This window comes from Neolamprologus multifasciatus, chromosome 1 (assembly GCF_963576455.1).
Source record: "Neolamprologus multifasciatus chromosome 1, fNeoMul1.2, whole genome shotgun sequence".
NCBI classification, from domain to species: domain Eukaryota; kingdom Metazoa; phylum Chordata; class Actinopteri; order Cichliformes; family Cichlidae; genus Neolamprologus; species Neolamprologus multifasciatus.
The window spans coordinates 30,976,995-30,995,820 of NC_140439.1; the positions used below are offsets into that span (position 1 = coordinate 30,976,995).

The window sequence follows — 18,826 nt, forward strand, 5'->3', positions numbered from 1 at the left end:
AATACTGTCATGCAATTATTGTGCAAAGAAATCTGTGAAGAAAAAGCATTGCCAGAATGGAGAGATTATCCTGCTGGAGGGTTGAAGGGCTAATGTCTTGCCATATGGCCCAGATTGTAATGTGCAGTGTCCTGCTTCAGGGTCAATCATACATCAAGTATTAGTGTCAGGTGGGGATTAATGCTTAATGTTCCCTCACCTCCGACATAGCACACTGTACTCTACCTGGCTTTGGTTACTGCAGTACATGATGTATTTCTTGGTCTAGGTAGTAGTAAGAGAATAATGAGGAGTTTTGTTGATGTCAGATAGCTTTGTTTTTTTTTTAAAAGCCCAAAAGTATCTGATCTTTGCTATACTTGTTATTACACTTGCTATTATACGTTAATAAGGTTTTTATTAAATATTTTGGGCCAAGAAAACCTTCCTTTCTCGTCTTTTTCTTTTTTAACAGCCTGTCTGAGATCATTTTTCTTCTTGTGTGGCTAGTGTTGCAGAAACCACCGATTAGTGCGATTATTGCTATTGTTGACTGATGCAGGGCCATACATTCTGACAGTGGGTGATTTAGCCCACACTTATGGCATAATGTTGCGCACACTGCAGCCAGGAATGTTTCTGTGTGCATAATCAAGATTTATTTTTTGGCTTCCATGCTGATATTTAGTTTATATGGATTGTTATTATTTATCCAATATAATCTGCTCATATGCACAGCAAAAAGGAAGCTGTAATTTGAGGCAGAGTACAGCTAGTAATGCGTAACCATATATTATTTGATTATTGCTGCTGTTAAAAGCATCTTAGTTTCTCCTCAAGGCATTTCTCTGTCACATTTTAACAAATCTGTATACTGTATTTGTGTAAGACAGTATTTTCTATGGATCTTGCAATTACCTTAGATGACCTGGTGTCCCCAGCCAGCCCTTGTCACCCGGTAGATTGTTAAGCCAGGTCCTCGCAAAGGACATTAACCCAGATGACTGTATAAGAAATTAACCTCATAATCTCTTTTTGAGTGATTAGAACTAACGGATTCCATTGACACGAGCACCTCAGCATATGAATCCTCTCAAAACAAAGTGGCAAACACAAATGTAGATGGGGCCAAAATATATTGTGCATTGCAACCTTGAAAATCATTGTGATGGAGTGGGTTGCTTACGGGAGTGGGGGTGTGACATGACAAGGTGAGATGTTTCAGTGTGTGTGTGTGTGTGTGTGTGTGTGTGTGTGTGTGTGTGTGTGTGTGTGTGAGAGGTTCACATATGTCAGACGGCAGGATGTAAGGTGCAGGTGTCGCCAGGCTTTGGTGCTGCCTGTCACCTTGTGAATAAACAGCAGTTGTTCGTCGGGAAAGGCAGGACTGATTCATGTGAGAATGGCGGAACATGGCAGATGGATGTACTTTTTCATATGTGTAAATAGTCGCAGCTAGCTATTAACATACCTCTGTGCAGATGGCAAACTGTAATAAAGTACAGGCGATAAAACAAGCCTCCTCGTCGATGGCTGACGCCCAGCCGATGTTTGTTCATTTTTACATACAGTGCAATATGTTCTGTAGCACAAGGGCACAATAACTAGTGGGGATATTTAGGAGTGCTTGTTGTTCCTGAATAGTAAACAGTTTTAATGTTGCAGTAAAAGCAGCTTGATCTGCTTTGGTTTCACATACCAGAAGTTGAAAACTTAATTTTGTATTCTAAATGCACTTTGTTGTTCTACATCATATTTGATCATTTGAAAGATTTATAAATGATAATAAAATCTCCATTGGAATTTTTTTGTCTTATTCAATGCTCTAACTTGAGGACTGGGTAGTATCTCGTCATGTGAATAGAGTCAGAACTACCTAGAGGAGGAGGAGCAGGAGAAGTGGTTGCATGTTGGATCACGGGTGTAAGCTGATGTCGGAGCCACTCTGGCCCACAGCTGGTTCCCCTCCAACTAGATGATCTGCTCCTTCCTGACTCCAGAGACCAGAGGAAGAGGCTGAAAAATCCAGACAGAGAGTGAGAGCAACAGAGACAGACGAGTAGAAGGGGGTAGAGAAACAGTCGGGAAGGGGGAGTGCGAGCAAGAGAAAAAGTGGGTGTGTGTGGCGTCAGCATCCAGATGCACCGCAGCCACTCGGTGAAGTCGTGTGTGTTTGCGGAGGGCGTGTATGCGTTCGTGGAGCCCAAGGACTTGTTGTCTGGCTGCTGCTGGTTGTGGCAGCCAGCTGTCAGGGGAGCTCAGGGAGAGAGAGGAGGCCAGGTGAAAGGAGGGCCAGCGGCAGACGAGGACTGGAGCCAGCGCTCGCTCACTCCAAATGAATGGTGACAAGAGCGCGAGAGCCATTGATCCACTGGTCACAGCACCCCTAAGGCTGCAACCTAATGTGCTGAAAAAAGAAACATCAGCCCTAGTTGGGGCTCTGGGAGAGAGGCAGCCATCATCAGATGAAACACACCTTACATGCAGATGATCAATAGCAAAAAAGAATGTGGAGGTGGTCATTCAATATGTTTGCACCCATTCTGGACAAAGTCAGAAGAAGAAATATAGTTGTTAATTCTACAGTTACATATAAAGTTAGATGAGTGAATGCAGCGTAATTTTTATTCTGAGCGATCACACTTCTTTGCACGTTTTGTTACTTGATAGTTGCAGCCTGCAGTAGATAGTGCAGCTTTTAGATCCCGACTGTTTCAAACAAATTAAATATACAACAGTTCGTTTGCTAAGCCAACCATTGTGTAAAAATTACCTCAGAGAAGTGTTATTCATTAAATGTGTAACATTGATAGTAATTTTCTTGCAAGGTGTGGGAAGGATTTGTTTTTTTTCAGTCCCTCACTGATAACATTTGAGGTGAAACTTACCATCACGCGTATCTTTGACTTGTAGCCATTTCCTAAGATTTTCCACAGACTTTGTTTGAATAATGCCTCAGAGCTACAGTACATGTGTTAGGAGTTAACAAGTAAATATTCACCAAAAATACATGTAAGATGAAACAGAGGAAGCCCAAGACACTCTGCAAACAGCATGCAAACATAAAACATTACATTTAACCCAAGTGTTGATAGAAAAGTGCAGTTCCCATTATTGTTTATCACTAGGGGTAATTACCTGCTGTGGTGCACCTGGTTTTGCACTATTCATTTGTCATGAAAGAAAAATTACATGAATAAAAAAGCATTTCCTACAATTAGATTCCAGCAGGACCACATTAAAATTCATCACTTACTAACTTAATATTGAGTAGTGTCTGAAATGCTCTGATTTGGGTCTTACTTGGTGCTGTGACACTTGTAACCCAAGTCAGGCAGTGATGCAAAGAAGGACCATCTGTGGGTGCAACGCCAAGCTGATTGATTGGTGATGCGGACTGAGGGAGATGATTGATTGATTGAGGTTGGTTAGGTGACAAACAATGCAGCACCTAGCCCATCAAGGTGCAGCCCTGTCAGTGGCAATAATCCCTGATTGCCTTTGCTCCCTGCCCACTCACCAGCAGCACCCCCCCCCCACCCCCACCCCAGCCCCAATCCCCCACCCCCGTCCACCTCTTTGTCCATTCCTTTGGGAGAAGACATACAGTCCTGTCTGTCCACACCGACAAACACCAAACAGACACGCTGCTTCACCACTCATGCAAAGAAGCACGTATGTACACGTAAACACTGATTTCAGAACTCTGGGATTCAAGCGTTATTGTCTGCAAATGAGATTAGTTCATTGTGTTTCCTGTCCTCCACTGCTAACTCTCAGCTGTCATCTACTCACCCCCAGCTCTGGTAAATATCAGCAGACTAAGCAAATAACTCTTTTTTTTTAACCACACACTGCATGTGTGTTTGTGGAAAAGTGTGTGTGTGTGTGCACGTGCTGTGTTTGTGTAGGTGTCTGTGTGGGTGTTCCGCCCACTGTTGTGCTGCACACAGTGTTCAGTGTAGCCAATGTGCCCTAGGCCTCTCACGCATATTATTCATATTACTGTTGATTCTAAAATAATTAGTCGCCAGGATATCCCTTTGAGATTGCAGAGATTATCAAGCTCAACTTCAAATACTTCCCAGATTCAGTTAGAACACCACACAGCATCCATTAGCTGGTAAATTTTGTTTCAGGGCATCGGTCAGGTGCTGTTTTATACTAGCCAAAGACAAGCATGAGTCTCTTAGTTTTCTTTTGATTCAGATCGTTCCTCAAAACATGGCCAGTACTCTGTCCAGCTATTATCGATAGATTTATCTGATAATATGATTTTTAAAATAATTTCATTAAGCTCTTTACCGCATCCTTGGTTTCTGATATAACTAATTCAAGATTTTAGGTTGCATGTTTCCTACACGTCTGACAGTCTGCCCCGGAGCTCTTCCGTTCAATGTGGGCCGGTTGGCAGGTCTGCTCTGCACATTTGGTGCGTGTCCCACACATTTCCTATCGGGTGGGCATCACAGGCATTTTGCTTTAATTGCTAGGCGTTCTCTGACTGAGTGCAGCTTATTTGTATGTTTGTTTGCTTCCCTGCCTGAGCTATTGGTAATCTATTCTCCCTTCTTAGCAGGAGGAAACTCAGGCAGCCAGTGTCTGGATTCATTGAACTGGCAACAGGGTTAGTGCATTATCATGCTGGGTTAGATGTGGAGACATACTTGGCTGGCTTTCCTTGATTACGTTTAAAGACCAGATAGCTCAACTTTTGAGTAGTTTGAGCTATCTGTAGTAGTTTGGAGTGGTACATTTCCATAAAATGTGAAGTTTGCACACACACACAAAAGTAAAACATTCGGAAGAACAAAGGCAAAATAAAAAAAAACAACAGAAAAAACATTGTATGTTCAGTTGTTTTCTCATATAAAGTGATATAGTATACAGCATGACTGTGCTGCATTTAATTTTTTTTTTGCAGCAGCAGCAGTGTTATTGTGAGATTAGGATTTCTTATCCTTGGAAGAAAAATACATGGATTATCGGTGAGGAGATCAGGCTGTACAAAAAGCAGATTCTGTCCATAATCCATCTCTGAATAACAGATCTCCAAGTCAACAACACTAATTATGTTTGTCTAACATTTATATTCTTGCTCTCATTCTTTTCAATGAAAAACTAGAATTTTTACTGTAAGGGCAGATAAGAGTCACTACAGATCCAACTGCTGTGATAACATTGTTTATTATAAATAATGATACAGAGGATCTTTGATGAAAGCTGTTTTCCTAAGATAAGAAGACCTTGCAAAGAGGGACCACAACCAAAATGCGGAAAGAGTTCAAGGACCAATAATGTAATAATTCTGACATAAATAAAAATGAAAGATTCAATCAATTACATTCCAGCATCGTATCTTTTAAAGATGATAAATGTTTATGAGTTAATACTATGTCCTTGCTATTTCTTTAAAAAGACACTTACTGAAATAGAGAGGAGTACAAAAATCACACACACAGCCACATGTTCTAAAACAAGCTCTTGGACCTTAGCTTTATTTTACAAATTTTTTAATGTTTTATTTGAAGCCAGAATATAGGAATTGCTTTATAAAATGTGAATTTTAGAAATATGAGATTGTAACAGTAATAGGGCGTATTTCTGCAGCTCAAATTAAATGTACTTGTGGTTCATGGTTCCAGTTGGCAGTGCTGTGGTGGATGAAGTCAGAATTTAAACTTTTTTTTTTTCCCGACTGATTGCATGAAAGTCAAATAGTGGTGCTTAATGTCTTCGGCAACAGGTGTGACTGAGCTTTTAGTAAAGCCCCTAAAATATCTCAAAACACAACTGTACTTTGTTACAATAGCATTTGACCTTGTCTAAACATTTGAGTTAATCCAGCGCAAAGCCCAGTAATCCTTTGTACTAAACATCACAATCAATCACTGTAAATAACAAGGTGACAGGAAAAAAAAAAGAAAAAAAACAAAACATGAAAAAAAGGCATCGTGCTCACTGCACAGCAGCTTGTGCACCTCTGCTTAAAAAATTATATATATAACATTATATTTATTTGAAATTGCCTTACATTTTAGAGAAATGACGCTGGATTCTTACAGTAGAATAGATCACAGTGGTGAGGTGCTATAAGTGTGCCGAGCAGTGCTTGAACCTCCTCCCGGCTCACTCGTGTTTTGCCGTTAACTGGAGGCCTGTGCAGATTGTGGCACTGTTATACATGCCATCTGAAGGATATTGCAATCAGATTAATATCACTGCATACTAAGGTCTTGACATACCACCAGCACAGACAAGTGTGAAATATGTTGAGGAAGTGCATAATCATGACATCTGTTACCCTTCGCGGTACCTCTTAGCACAATATTAACTGAAGAAATAACAGGTTTAAGTACAGTACGTGCTAACGCTATGATAGCCTGTTTAATTGAAATATGACTTGGGCGTAATGAAGATTAAATTAAACCGGGAGATAATCATCTGACACACAGATAATTGAGTTGCAATCCTCGGGCAATTAAAAATAGCTCAGGGAGAAGAAAGAAATAATCATGGTCCTTTACTAGAGAGGAATAAGCTTATTTCTCTGTGATGGGGGACATAAATTCAGCACTCAGATTAAAGAGTGATTAATCAGGGGCAGTAATCCACAATTTGAGAGGAATCAGAATGACATATGTCTTCTTTATGTAATTTACTTTTCTGTCCCTGATTGTGCTATGAGTGCAAGTGTGTGTGTGTGTGAGTGCACGTGCGAGTGCGTGTGTGCACGTGTCAGCATGCGTGTGTGTGTGTTCTTGTTCTTCTTCTGAGATTTCTCATCTCTGCTCGCAGGATGACTTGATGACTGATCCGATTGCAGGGGACGAGAGGCTGGCAAAATGTTTTCATCTCTCTTGCCCACTTAAAATAGCACAGGAGAGTTCTTGTGCTCCCCCAAGCATATGGTCCGATGTTGGTGCTTGGTCTTTTTCAAAAGGGATTAGAGCCTGCAGGTCAAAGTGTCTGTGTGTCAGCGGTGGCACCCTGCTGTATTTCAAGTCTGTGCACTGCCAAGAAACAAACATATGAGCTTAGACACCGACATTCATTTATACACCAGTGGCTGTTAGTCCCCCTCGTTTTGTTTCAGGAGAATTTTATCCTATCCTCAATGGGTATTCTGTCACATTATTTTTTTAGTATTTTACTGTTTTGCAGTGTTGAATAAAATGACCTTTGGGTCAGTGCAACACCAGTAGTTGTCCAGCTGTAATTGTTTGACAAAGCAGCAATTAAATACACACAGACATATGATCTTGAGCAGACATGGAATTGGGCCGTGTTTTTAATTTGGTCAAGAAAAAGAGCAGCTTAAAAAGAAAAAAATAAAGGCCACTTAAAACAGTACATTTTACTCCCCACTCTATATCCCAAAGAATTCTTTTTTTTTTACCCTTATTATAAATATATAACAACTTATAAATATTACAACTTCTGCATCAGTTTCTTATTGATCATTGTCATAATTATTGACAGTCAAAATTTAACAAACAAGTAGTTATATCTTCATGTCTTTATTAAACACAGGGAGTATCCACTTATTATGAACTCTGGAATGTAATGACTCATTAAAATATCCTTTTGGCAGAAATGCCTTAATAAGACGTTTTCTATAGCGGCTTATAAGAGTAGCACAATGCCTTGATTGAGCGGCCCTTTTTAGGCCTTGCCACGGCATCTCCAGAATCTCAGCTGTGTTAAATTCTAGTCTAGGATTTGTTTCAAAAACATGCTTTTCTCAGCCATTCTGTTGATCACCATTGTTGCCTCCATGCTGTGAGATAACAAAGCAGTCCCTAACCATGATGCTCATGCCTCACAGTTAGGATGAAGCTTTGGGGTACATGTGCAGTGCCATTTGGCCTCCAAACAACATGCATGGTTTGCAAAAAACAGTTCTTACTTTTGACTTTTTTTAAATGAGCAAGAGTAGTTTGTACTCCTGAATTTTCTCCGTTTATAAACACTTTGTCTTACTGAAGATTGATGCAATTTTTGAGCCACTTTTGGTTTTGTATAGCTGTATTAACCAAACTTATGGCTAAAATAATTTTTTTCCAGTTTACTGTCTTTTTTTAAATATCTGTGTTTCATCATTTTACCATGACCTCTTTGGAAAGGTTTATTTTAGGATTAACCTGCTAAACTTAGACCTAAACAACACAGGCTTAGAGACCTATCAGTGACCGCTGGTAGCCACTGGTTGTTGGTCCCCAATTCCCCAGGTCGTTGGAAGTTGCTGGCAGTTTCTAAGTAAAATTTGCCGCAAAGAAATATACTGTGCTGCACTGAAAACATCTTTGCATTTGCTTTAGTCTTTTGCTTTTATCTGCAAACACTGAGCGGTTGTGAAACTGAAATGTACAACACAAACTGAGAAGTAAAGCTGTGCATTTTATGTTTATGATGGTAAGGCAAAACCGTTCCTTTAGAGGCAAATCTTCTTAATATCTTAACATCTTTTCAAGATTTACAGCTGCTCGCAAAGTGCTTGGTGTGTTTGCAAACAATATGTTGTCTTCCGTGCAGATTTAGGGCAACCACAGCAATCTGCTTGTAACTAAAGCAAAGACGAGGAGGTTTTGCAACCATTTTCGCACAGCTACAGACAGCAACCTCCAGCAAACACTCCTCATTGAGGAATACACCTATTCCTGTCACAAAGGTTAGAGGTCAGTCAGGCCTCATGCACCCAGAGGCCCATTTTGAATAGGTGAATAATTTAAACTGTGTTCAGTGGGGTAGTGTAGCATTACACCACACAGAGAGAATATGGATGAAAAAGTCAAATTACCAAGGGCACAAGTAGGAATCATCCTTAATTAGTGGTTACCATGGAGTCCAGTTCAGTGTACACAGAGAAACAAATACAGGCTAGCAACTGACCGTCAACACAACACATAGATCGCAAACATCACACCAGTGAATAAGGAACTAATGAAGTGATTTGACAAAATGTGACTTGTAATTACAGCACATGTAACAGATTGAAAAACCTGGATACTATTCCAGTCATTCACTGGTTTCACCCTGACAGACTCAACTTGCATCCAAATGTCGTCAAAATTGTAACCGGATTCCTTTGTGTGCCAGCATTATTTGTCCATATTAGTCAGGCATAATAACATTTTTATACGTCCTCATGTTTATTCATTGAATAAAACGCAGCTTTGTGGCTCTGCACACAGAACTTTAACTAGCCTCTTCACACAGGCTGTGTTTGAATGCGGTTCTCGTGAATTAATTAGACGTATGGATTTTTAGCCACAGCTTCAAGGACTAAAATCATAAACAATCACAGCAACAAGGTCATAACCCCTGCGTCAAAATGGTTAATCCCCGAGCTGATAACAGCGCTACGAAAGGGAAAAAGATGTTATCCGTGAATTGACTGTCTGCTATTGATGTTGGTGTCATTATCTCCAGATTGGCTCTGAATTAGAACAATGGTCATTTTAAGAACCATTTCCTCTTCCTCCCAGCCTGCTGCATGTGGTACACATTAGGCAACATGCCATTGAGGCAAATATCTTCATTTTTATCTTGATTCATGCCCCCGTATTTTGGACAGATTTACAAAAACTTTGCAATTAAATAACAGTGTATCATTTTGCATCATATTGCATGTATTATATTTCTAAATTAAAACATTTTGCAAAGTTTTTAAAGACTTTCTATTCAGTTTATCTATACAGTGCCAAATCACAACAAAAGTCACATTAAGGCCGGTTATATTATATGTTTACAACATTGTATGTAGAACATTTTAACCTCTTTAATCTTATGAATGACTATCAAAATGAAAAGTAAATAAAATAAAATATCCTGTGTATGTTTGCAATGCTGTAAACTATGTGAAATGGGAATCTGTAATCCCACCTCTTTGTGGGTAACTCTAGGCAGCCAGTGGGATGCGTGGCACAAAGAGGAAAGAGGTCGGAGGCGGCAGATAGTGAGCTGCAGTGTACTACAGCATACTGGGTCATAGGAGGAGCCAGGAGGACAGAGAGTGTTGTTCCCAGAAGTCGACTGCAGTGAGGCGGGGCGTCAGCCAGCACACCAGCGACCTGCCTTCCCTCCGCCTTCCCAGCTGCTGGGAAAGATGGAGATACCAGCAAATCAGTGTTTGTTCAGCCACTCCACAAATATCCCCTCTCTAGATTGCGTCTGGCCAAGGAAACGGCACTTGACTGGGATTCTGAAATGATTATTGGTGGCAGTGTCCTTCTGGGGCTGCTTTTCTAAATGTGCCAATAAATTTCACATGTCCAGCTTTGTTTTGCTTTCATTAGGCCTCTAATCTCCATCCCAGGGCCAGGCTGACTCTGCCATGAGTGAACTCTCTGTTTTCTCTAGAGCCAGTGATTAATGACTGGACAGCATCATTACTAGTGCTGTGCTCTGGAGTTACATATCTGCTGTTGTTGACACTGCCACAATCAGTGCAACACTATAACATATGTGTTTATATGCCTATGCATGTAAGTTATTTGCAGATATCAGGTGGTTGTTTTTAACAGCCAGCATTATATTTCATGACAGTATGTTTCTCAGGTACATCATTCCTATCCTCATAATATTTGTGTTTGACTTAGCCTCTTAGAGTACTTTTGAGCAAAGTAGGTATTTGTTAAAGACCTTGCTGCAAAAGTGACAGTCACATTATGCTTCTTCTTTCTGAAGTAACTTGTATGTTCATATCTCTTGAGTTTCAACATGGGGTAAGGAACATTAATGGACTTAAAGAATCTGACCTGCCAACAACCCCACATCTTTTACAACACGGGCATTGTTCATCTTCTCCTTTTAAAATGTATATGCCTTTTGCAGCTAGCTATTAACTTGACATTTACAATACTTTTATTGACTCTTGAGTGCATTGATTCATAAAAGTCATGCAAGTACTTATCTCCTAGGATATTAGTCACCCATCCCTCTGATGCTGTAATATCATATTTTTGCTCTTTGTCTCAACTTTGTGCCTCAGGCATGGAGACATATGCATGGTCCGACAAACCATAGCACATTAAACCCCGCCTTGGTGCTGCATTATACATTCAGCTAAGCCGAACGTGTTTCCACATGACTAATAGATGATGCATACTGTCTGGCAGGCGAGGTTTCTACTCTTGTTGAAGGCGCTGGGAACAAGAAACCTTGTTTTTTCAAATAAAGACAGAGTCACCTGTGGAGTACAGTCAGCAGATGCCCTGGCTCTCAGGTCTCAACACCTTTATTCTCTAGGGAGCGAGTGTACTGCCTACAAACTGGCTGCTAGAAGGGAAGAGAGATGGGAAGGGAGTTACTATAAGCAATTTTGCGTTCCTCCTATAAAATATGTTAATCTGGTAGAACACCACAAACACCAGTTAGAAATCAAACCCAAAGTTGTTTGAACCTAAAGAAGAAACACTTAAAAAGTATCCATCTCTACCTTGATGAATGATATTTGTACAGCAATGAAGCTTCCATTGTTTATTTTTCCTTTTTCCAGGTGTTATTTTTTTTCTCATACCAGATTGAGTATTTCCCCGGTGAGTGAATAAGCCTGTCATTCCCATATTAAACACAATGCTGGTCCAATAAATGGACACCACCTGTTTAAACGGTCAATGTCATGTTAGGGTCAAGCAGGGTCCTGTTTGATTGGCCACATCGAATGGACGGAACACGCCGCATGCCCTCTGTGGTAACTTTAAAAAATGTTCAGGAAGTTTGGTTCACCCTTTACGGCCTAGGACATTTCCTACTACAGGAGTTAAGCACTCAGGACAGGAAACCATTTGCTGTGGCTGTAAGATCTCTTTAATGACTGTCTAACTAGAAACAGGCCGGTCTAATTCAGTGCCTGGAGCCAGCAGGAATGGCCTTGCATCTAGACGTTGTTAGAATATTTACTGCTTCTTCGATGGGAGTCTTTTTGACACTGCTGCAATAAAATTTACAAGGAATCCCTTTTTAGCGTGATGCGAGGCAAAGTGTGGTCAAGAGGGGAAGAAACATGCTTGAAAAAGTAGCTGGCCATTAAAGTTATCATTTGTCTTTGTTTATGTGAATCAGGAAGTACGGGTGGCTGACATTTAAACAGCATTTGATCGGCTTTGTCCCCGGTTACCCCAGAATGCCGTTAGTTGATGGTCAGAATTATCTGACTTTGCAGTATGTCAGAGAGGGTGACTGTGTTGAAATGTATGGCCTTAGTTTTAGTATATGTGAAAGGGTCAGAGTTGTCCTTGGGAGGAAAAAAGCTGCTGATTCAAACATATTGAGCTGTTAATGCCCTCTAACTTTCTCTATACTGGTGTCAAATGTTGTTATACTTCACATCAAAGCCAGTTTCTTCTCAAGGGACGTGCAGGGTAATCATACAATCCTTGGCGCTCAGCACTGAACAACTTAGTGTCTTGGTAACTTTGGGACTGGTAATGGATTAGGGCTGTTCGTGTACATGTTCATGTGTTACATGCCTATGTGGGTGTCCGTGCACTGCCGTACACGGCGCGTTAGTGCTCCTGCTGACTGAGGAAATGAGCTGGGACCACCAGAGGTGATTGTGCATGTGCAAGCAGAGACCAGGATTGGCTTGTTCCAATCACTGACTGACTAGGCCTGTTCTGTGACCCACCAAGCCTTGTCCCCACCACCCACCACCCTCCCTAAAAATCCTTTGTCTAATAAGCCCAGTGGTGGCCCTTTTTTTCTAAAGTGCCACCGTGTCTGGACAAACTGACACACTTCAGTTTCACTGCACCCTTCCACCCTCCTTTCTCTTTCTTCCACTGTGGATTTAAACAAATGCAGTCAAACTCAATTAGAGGAGAGTGAGAGCAGCACAGGAGAGGCGCTGGTAATAGTAACTTTGTTCAGCTGGTTCCTGCTGTGACCAGCCCTCATTTAAATGAGCCGCTTGATAACCCTCAGAAATACGATCCCAGTGAGAGAGAGGAAAGGAGGTAGTCTCTCCACTTTCCTTGTTCCCAGCGGAGCTTCTTTTAACAGGCCTCTCACCTCTCTGATTCAGGGGGCACCTCAGTGACACAGATGAGCCAGTTGGGACAGGGAGGTGGCATTCATTTTCAGCAATAACATACTAATGCTTATCGCGTCAAATACTATAGTTATGTACTCCCTCCCCAATCAGACCAGGAGTGACATGTTTAGCCGCATGTTCTCCTTAAATTGCTGGCTGTCTGAGTGGTGTCCCAGAAACGATGTGGGCTTCATAGATAATTGGCAAACCTTCTGGAGGAAACCTGGTCTTGTTAGGAGAGATGGCATCCATCCCACTTTGGATGGAGCAGCTCTCATTTCTAGAAATATCGACAAATTTATTAAACCCCTCAAAACATGACTATCCAGAGTTGGGACCAGGAAGCAGAGTTGCAGTCTTACACGCCTCTCTGCAGCTTCTCTCCTCCTGCTACCCCCCCAAAAACCCATCTCCATAGAGACTGTGTCTGCTTCCAAAAAGACAAAAAACAAACTAAAAACCAGCAACAAACAACTTAAACAATCACAAAGAAAGAACAATACAGTATCCACATCTGAACCAAAGAATAAAACAGTGAAATGTGGATTATTAAATATTAGGTCTCTCTCCTCCAAGTCTCTGTTAGTACATGACTTAATAATTGATCAACAAATTGATTTACTCTGCCTTACAGAAACCTGGTTGCAGCAGGATGATTATGTTAGTTTAAATGAATCAACACCCCCGAGTCATTCTAACTACCAGAAATCTCGAAGCACAGGTCGAGGGGGTGGTGTGGCAGCAATTTTTCACACCAGTCTATTAATTAATGAAAGACCAAGACAGACTTTTAATTCATTTGAAAGCCTGATGCTTAGCATTGTCCACCCCAGCTGTGAAACTCAGAAACCAGTCTTACTTGTTATCATCTATCGTCCACCTGGGCCTTACACAGAGTTTCTGTCTGATTTCTCAGACTTTATATCTAATTTAGTTCTGAGCTCAGATAAAATAATTATTGTGGGTGATTTTAACATCCATGTAGATGCTAAAAATGACAGCCTCAACATGGCATTTAATCTGTTGTTAGACTCAATTGGTTTCTCTCAAAATGTAAAAGAACCCACCCACCACTTTAATCACACTCTAGATCTTGTTTTAACATATGGCATAGAAACTGAACATTTAACAGTGTTTCCTGAAAACCCTCTCCTGTCTGATCATTTCTTGATAACATTTACATTTACAATAATTGATTACGCAGCAGTGGAGAGTGGACTTTATCAAAGTAGATGTCTTTCTGAAAGCGCTGTAACTAAGTTTAAGAATATAATCCAGCCACTGTTATCATCGTCAATGCCCTGTACCAACACAGAGCAGAGCAGCTATCTGAACGCTACCCCAACAGAGGTCGATTATCTTGTTAATAATTTCACCTCCTCACTACGTACGACTCTGGATACTGTAGCTCCAGTGAAAACTAAGGTCTCTAATCAGAAGTACCTGACCCCGTGGTATAATTCTCAAACACGTACCCTAAAGCAGATGACTCGTAATCTGGAGAGGAAATGGCGTGTCACAAATTTAGAGGATCATCATTTAGCCTGGAGAAATAGTTTGTTGCTTTATAAGAAAGCCCTCCGCAAAGCCAGAACAGCTTACTACTCATCACTGATTGAAGAAAATAAGAACAACCCCAGGTTTCTCTTCAGCACTGTAGCCAGGCTGACAAAAAGTCAGAGCTCTGTTGAGCCAACCATCCCTTTAACGTTAACTAGTGATGACTTCATGAACTTCTTCACAAATAAAATTTTTATCATTAGAGAAAAAATTACCAATAATCATCCCACAGATGTAATATTATCTACAGCTACTCTTAGTTCCATTGATGTTAAGTTAGACTCTTTTTTTCCAATCGATCTTTCTGAGTTAACTTCAATAATTACTTCCTCCAAACCATCAACGTGTCTTTTAGACCCCATTCCTACAAAACTGCTCAAAGAAGTCCTGCCATTGATTAATTCTTCGATCTTATATATGATCAACCTATCTCTAATAATCGGCTATGTACCACAGGCCTTCAAGGTGGCTGCAGTTAAACCTTTACTCAAAAAGCCATCTCTAGACCCAGCAGTCTTAGCTAATTATAGGCCAATCTCCAACCTTCCTTTCATATCAAAAATCCTTGAAAGAGTAGTTGTCAAACAGCTAACAGATCATCTGCAGAGGAATGGTTTATTTGAAGAGTTTCAGTCAGGTTTCAGAGTTCATCACAGCACAGAAACAGCTTTATTGAAGGTTACAAATGATCTTCTTATGGCCTCTGACAGTGGACTCATCTCTGTGCTTGTCCTTCTTGACCTTAGTGCAGCATTCGATACTGTTGACCATAATATTCTATTAGAGCGATTAGAACATGCTGTAGGTATTACAGGTATTGCACTGCAGTGGTTTGTATCATATCTATCTAATAGACTCCAATTTGTGCATGTAAATGGAGAGTCCTCTTCACACACTGAGGTTAATTATGGAGTTCCACAGGGTTCGGTGCTAGGACCAATTCTGTTTACATTATACATGCTTCCCCTAGGCAGCATCATTAGAAGACATAGCATACATTTTCACTGCTATGCAGATGACACCCAGCTCTATCTGTCCATGAAGCCAGATAACACACACCAATTAGTTAAACTGCAGGAATGTCTTAAAGACATAAAGACTTGGATGGCCACTAACTTTCTGCTTCTTAACTCAGATAAAACTGAGGTCATTGTACTCGGCGCTGAAAAGCTTAGAAATATGGTATCTAACCAGATTCTTACTCTGGATGGCATTACCTTGGCCTCCAGTAACACTGTGAGGAACCTTGGAGTCATTTTTGACCAGGATATGTCCTTCAACGCACATATTAAACAAATATGTAAGACTGCGTTCTTCCATTTGCGCAACATCTCTAAAATTAGAAATATCCTGTCTCAGAGTGACGCTGAAAAACTAGTTCATGCATTTATTACTTCCAGGCTAGACTACTGCAATTCATTATTATCAGGATGTCCAAAAAACTCACTGAAAAGCCTTCAGTTAATCCAAAATGCTGCAGCAAGAGTACTGACAGGGACTAGAAGGAGAGAGCATATTTCTCCTGTTTTGGCTTCCCTTCATTGGCTTCCTGTTAAATCCAGAATTGAATTCAAAATCCTGCTCCTCACATACAAGGTCTTAAATAATCAGGCCCCATCTTATCTTAATGACCTTGTAGTACCATATCACCCTATTAGAGCACTTCGCTCCCGCTCTGCAGGCCTACTTGTTGTTCCTAGAGTATTTAAAAGTAGAATGGGAGGGAGAGCCTTCAGTTTTCAGGCCCCTCTTCTGTGGAACCAGCTTCCAGTTTGGATTCAGGAGACAGACACTATCTCTACTTTTAAGATTAGGCTTAAAACCTTCCTTTTTGCTAAAGCATATAGTTAGGGCTGGACCAGGTGACCCTGAATCCTCCCTTAGTTATGCTGCAATAGATGTAGGCTGCCGGGGGATTCCCATGATGCATTGAGTTTTTCCTTTCCAGTCACCTTTCTCACTCACTATGTATTAACAGACCTCTCTGTATTGAATCGTATCTGTTATTAATCTCTGTCTCTCTTCCACAGCATGTCTTTATCCTGTCTTCCTTCTCTCACCCCAACCGGTCGCAGCAGATGGCCGCCCCTCCCTGAGCCTGGTTCTGCCGGAGGTTTCTTCCTGTTAAAAGGGAGTTTTTCCTTCCCACTGTCGCCAAAGTGCTTGCTCATAGGGGGTCATATGATTGTTGGGCTTTTCTCTGTATCTATGAAGCGCCTTGAGGCGACATTTGTTGTGATTTGGCGCTATATAAATAAAATTGAATTGAATTGAATTGAATGTACAAGCTAGCACTTGTAATAGAAGAAAGGAAAAAAAAGTTTACCGCAAAGCCCTACATAATTATCAAAATAATAATGTTTCCATGTGAGAAAATACAAAAAACTCAAAACAAATCTCAAGAAAGCATTTACAAAACTCTTACTCAATTTCTCAAATGTGATAGACTCCACCCATCTGGGGGTCTGAGTGGGATGAAACAAATGCTTAGAACAACTTCAATTTGACCTAGGTTTCCTGACAGCTCCCAAGCAAACTTTGAAGTGTTCTTATCATTGATTTTGTGTTTCTTGTCTTAACGTGTCTCCCAGACAGACACCAACTGAGATGAGTGTTAAAATACTGTTATCCAGATCATTGCATGTGAGGTAATGGAACAATTGATAAGGTGTCCAATCACATACTGGGTAAACAATGCATCAGAAAAATTCTGCCATCATTCCTTACACACTCAAAGCTATATTTGTGCTAACCATGTGTTCACAGATGTTGAGGTGGTTTTTTTATACAATGCTATTGAGGTAGGAAGCCAAGTGTCTTGAAAAAACACCCATAATGTTAGTAGAGTTGTTTTTTGATTTGTTGTGTTTTTTTCCCTGTGATGCGATTCAGTCATGCAATGGATAGTTCGTTTTTTGGGGCATCCCAAAGATCACAGAATACAATGAAAGCACGAATAAGAATGTGTGGCTACATGTATTGTTACTGCATCTTCTAAAATGCATTGACTGATGAGCTGTGCTTGAGAAGGGGATAACTAGCTCTGAATATTCTTGAACTGGAGCGAGGGGTGGAGTAGGAGTGCTTTGATCCATTTCCAAGTAAGTTTCCCAGCTGATCTTAAAGCTTGACTGCAGAGCTGCTGCAGGCAGATGGCCCTTTTGTCACTGTGAAAATAAAAATCCAATAAACATGGTAATTATAGAAAATGCTGGACACTGTGTAAGGATCTACTACTGAGCTCTTGTTCTGGTTCTAAGAATGGCAAATACGATTTATGGGACTTTTTGTATGATGCACGCCAGCTAATGGCCACAAACAGTATTAGTCAAACAGAAAACACCAGACGCATCTGGAATTAGACACAAATTTTATATATATATATATATATATATATGTGTGTGTGTGTATATAATTTAGGTTTGCTTACATAGTTATTGCTTAAGCTAATTACACATGGCCAGAAGTGAAACATTATATTGAAAGATCATATCATGGTTGGAAGAGTTAGCCACATTGCTCAGAGAATTGTTTGTGATTGAATGCCTCTCTATTACACTGATAGCACATCAGAGAGGAGAGCCTGTTGGGCCTTTGATAGGCAGTTAATGGTCCATAAGGCACTGGGAAGAGATATCTCTGTGAATCCACAGGTCTCATTGCCGATATTCCCTTCTCCTCCCTTTTGAACACCAATCAAGCTGTGACACCAGGCTGTGTTTCCGTCAGCACTTTAAGAGATGTGATTTATACGACCATGAGGTTGGTGTCAGCGCCAGAAAAATTACAAACAGTAAAAACAGGCAAGAATAAAGCTCGAACAGACACAGGTCAATAGCATGCCACTTTAACCATGGCAGAGATGCATTTTAATGTCCCCAGTGTTCTTTTGTGCAAAATGAAAATGGTCACTTGTACTAAAGGGTCTGAATACAAGAAACTTGTCATTCATCACAGAGTGAAGATGGATGGTTGTGGTCTTCTTCTGTAATAATTTTGTAGCCAGGTTATCTGTTAAGAAGAAGGGGGTCATTTTAAATACACGTTTAGCAGCATGAGGAAGAGTCACAGCCCCAGTATGGCAGTGTTACATTAATAACACAGATGTGGGGGTGGAATGATGTGGAAGGGTCCCACAGTCAGGCCCTATTATATGCCACACTGAGGAAGTCTTTGTGGGTGCCGGGCTACACTTTAAGCATCTCTTTATTTTGGCTCTCATTACACGCTTCAATCTCAGAGAAGATATTG

General features: G+C 40.7%; 1 long non-coding RNA gene across 2 annotated transcripts in view; it reads left to right on the forward strand.

The window, feature by feature from the left end:
• Window positions 1–18,826, forward strand: part of LOC146526050 (uncharacterized) — a 74,354-nt gene that overhangs the window by 49,854 nt on the left and 5,674 nt on the right. Inside the window, exon 3 of one of the 2 annotated variants that reach the window (XR_014872006.1) lies at window positions 9,885–13,105. The exons of the other annotated variant lie outside the window; for it this stretch is intronic. This is a non-coding gene — a long non-coding RNA (uncharacterized LOC146526050). Of the gene's footprint in view, window positions 1–9,884; window positions 13,106–18,826 lie in introns of those variants that run through there. 2 annotated transcript variants of the gene reach the window in all.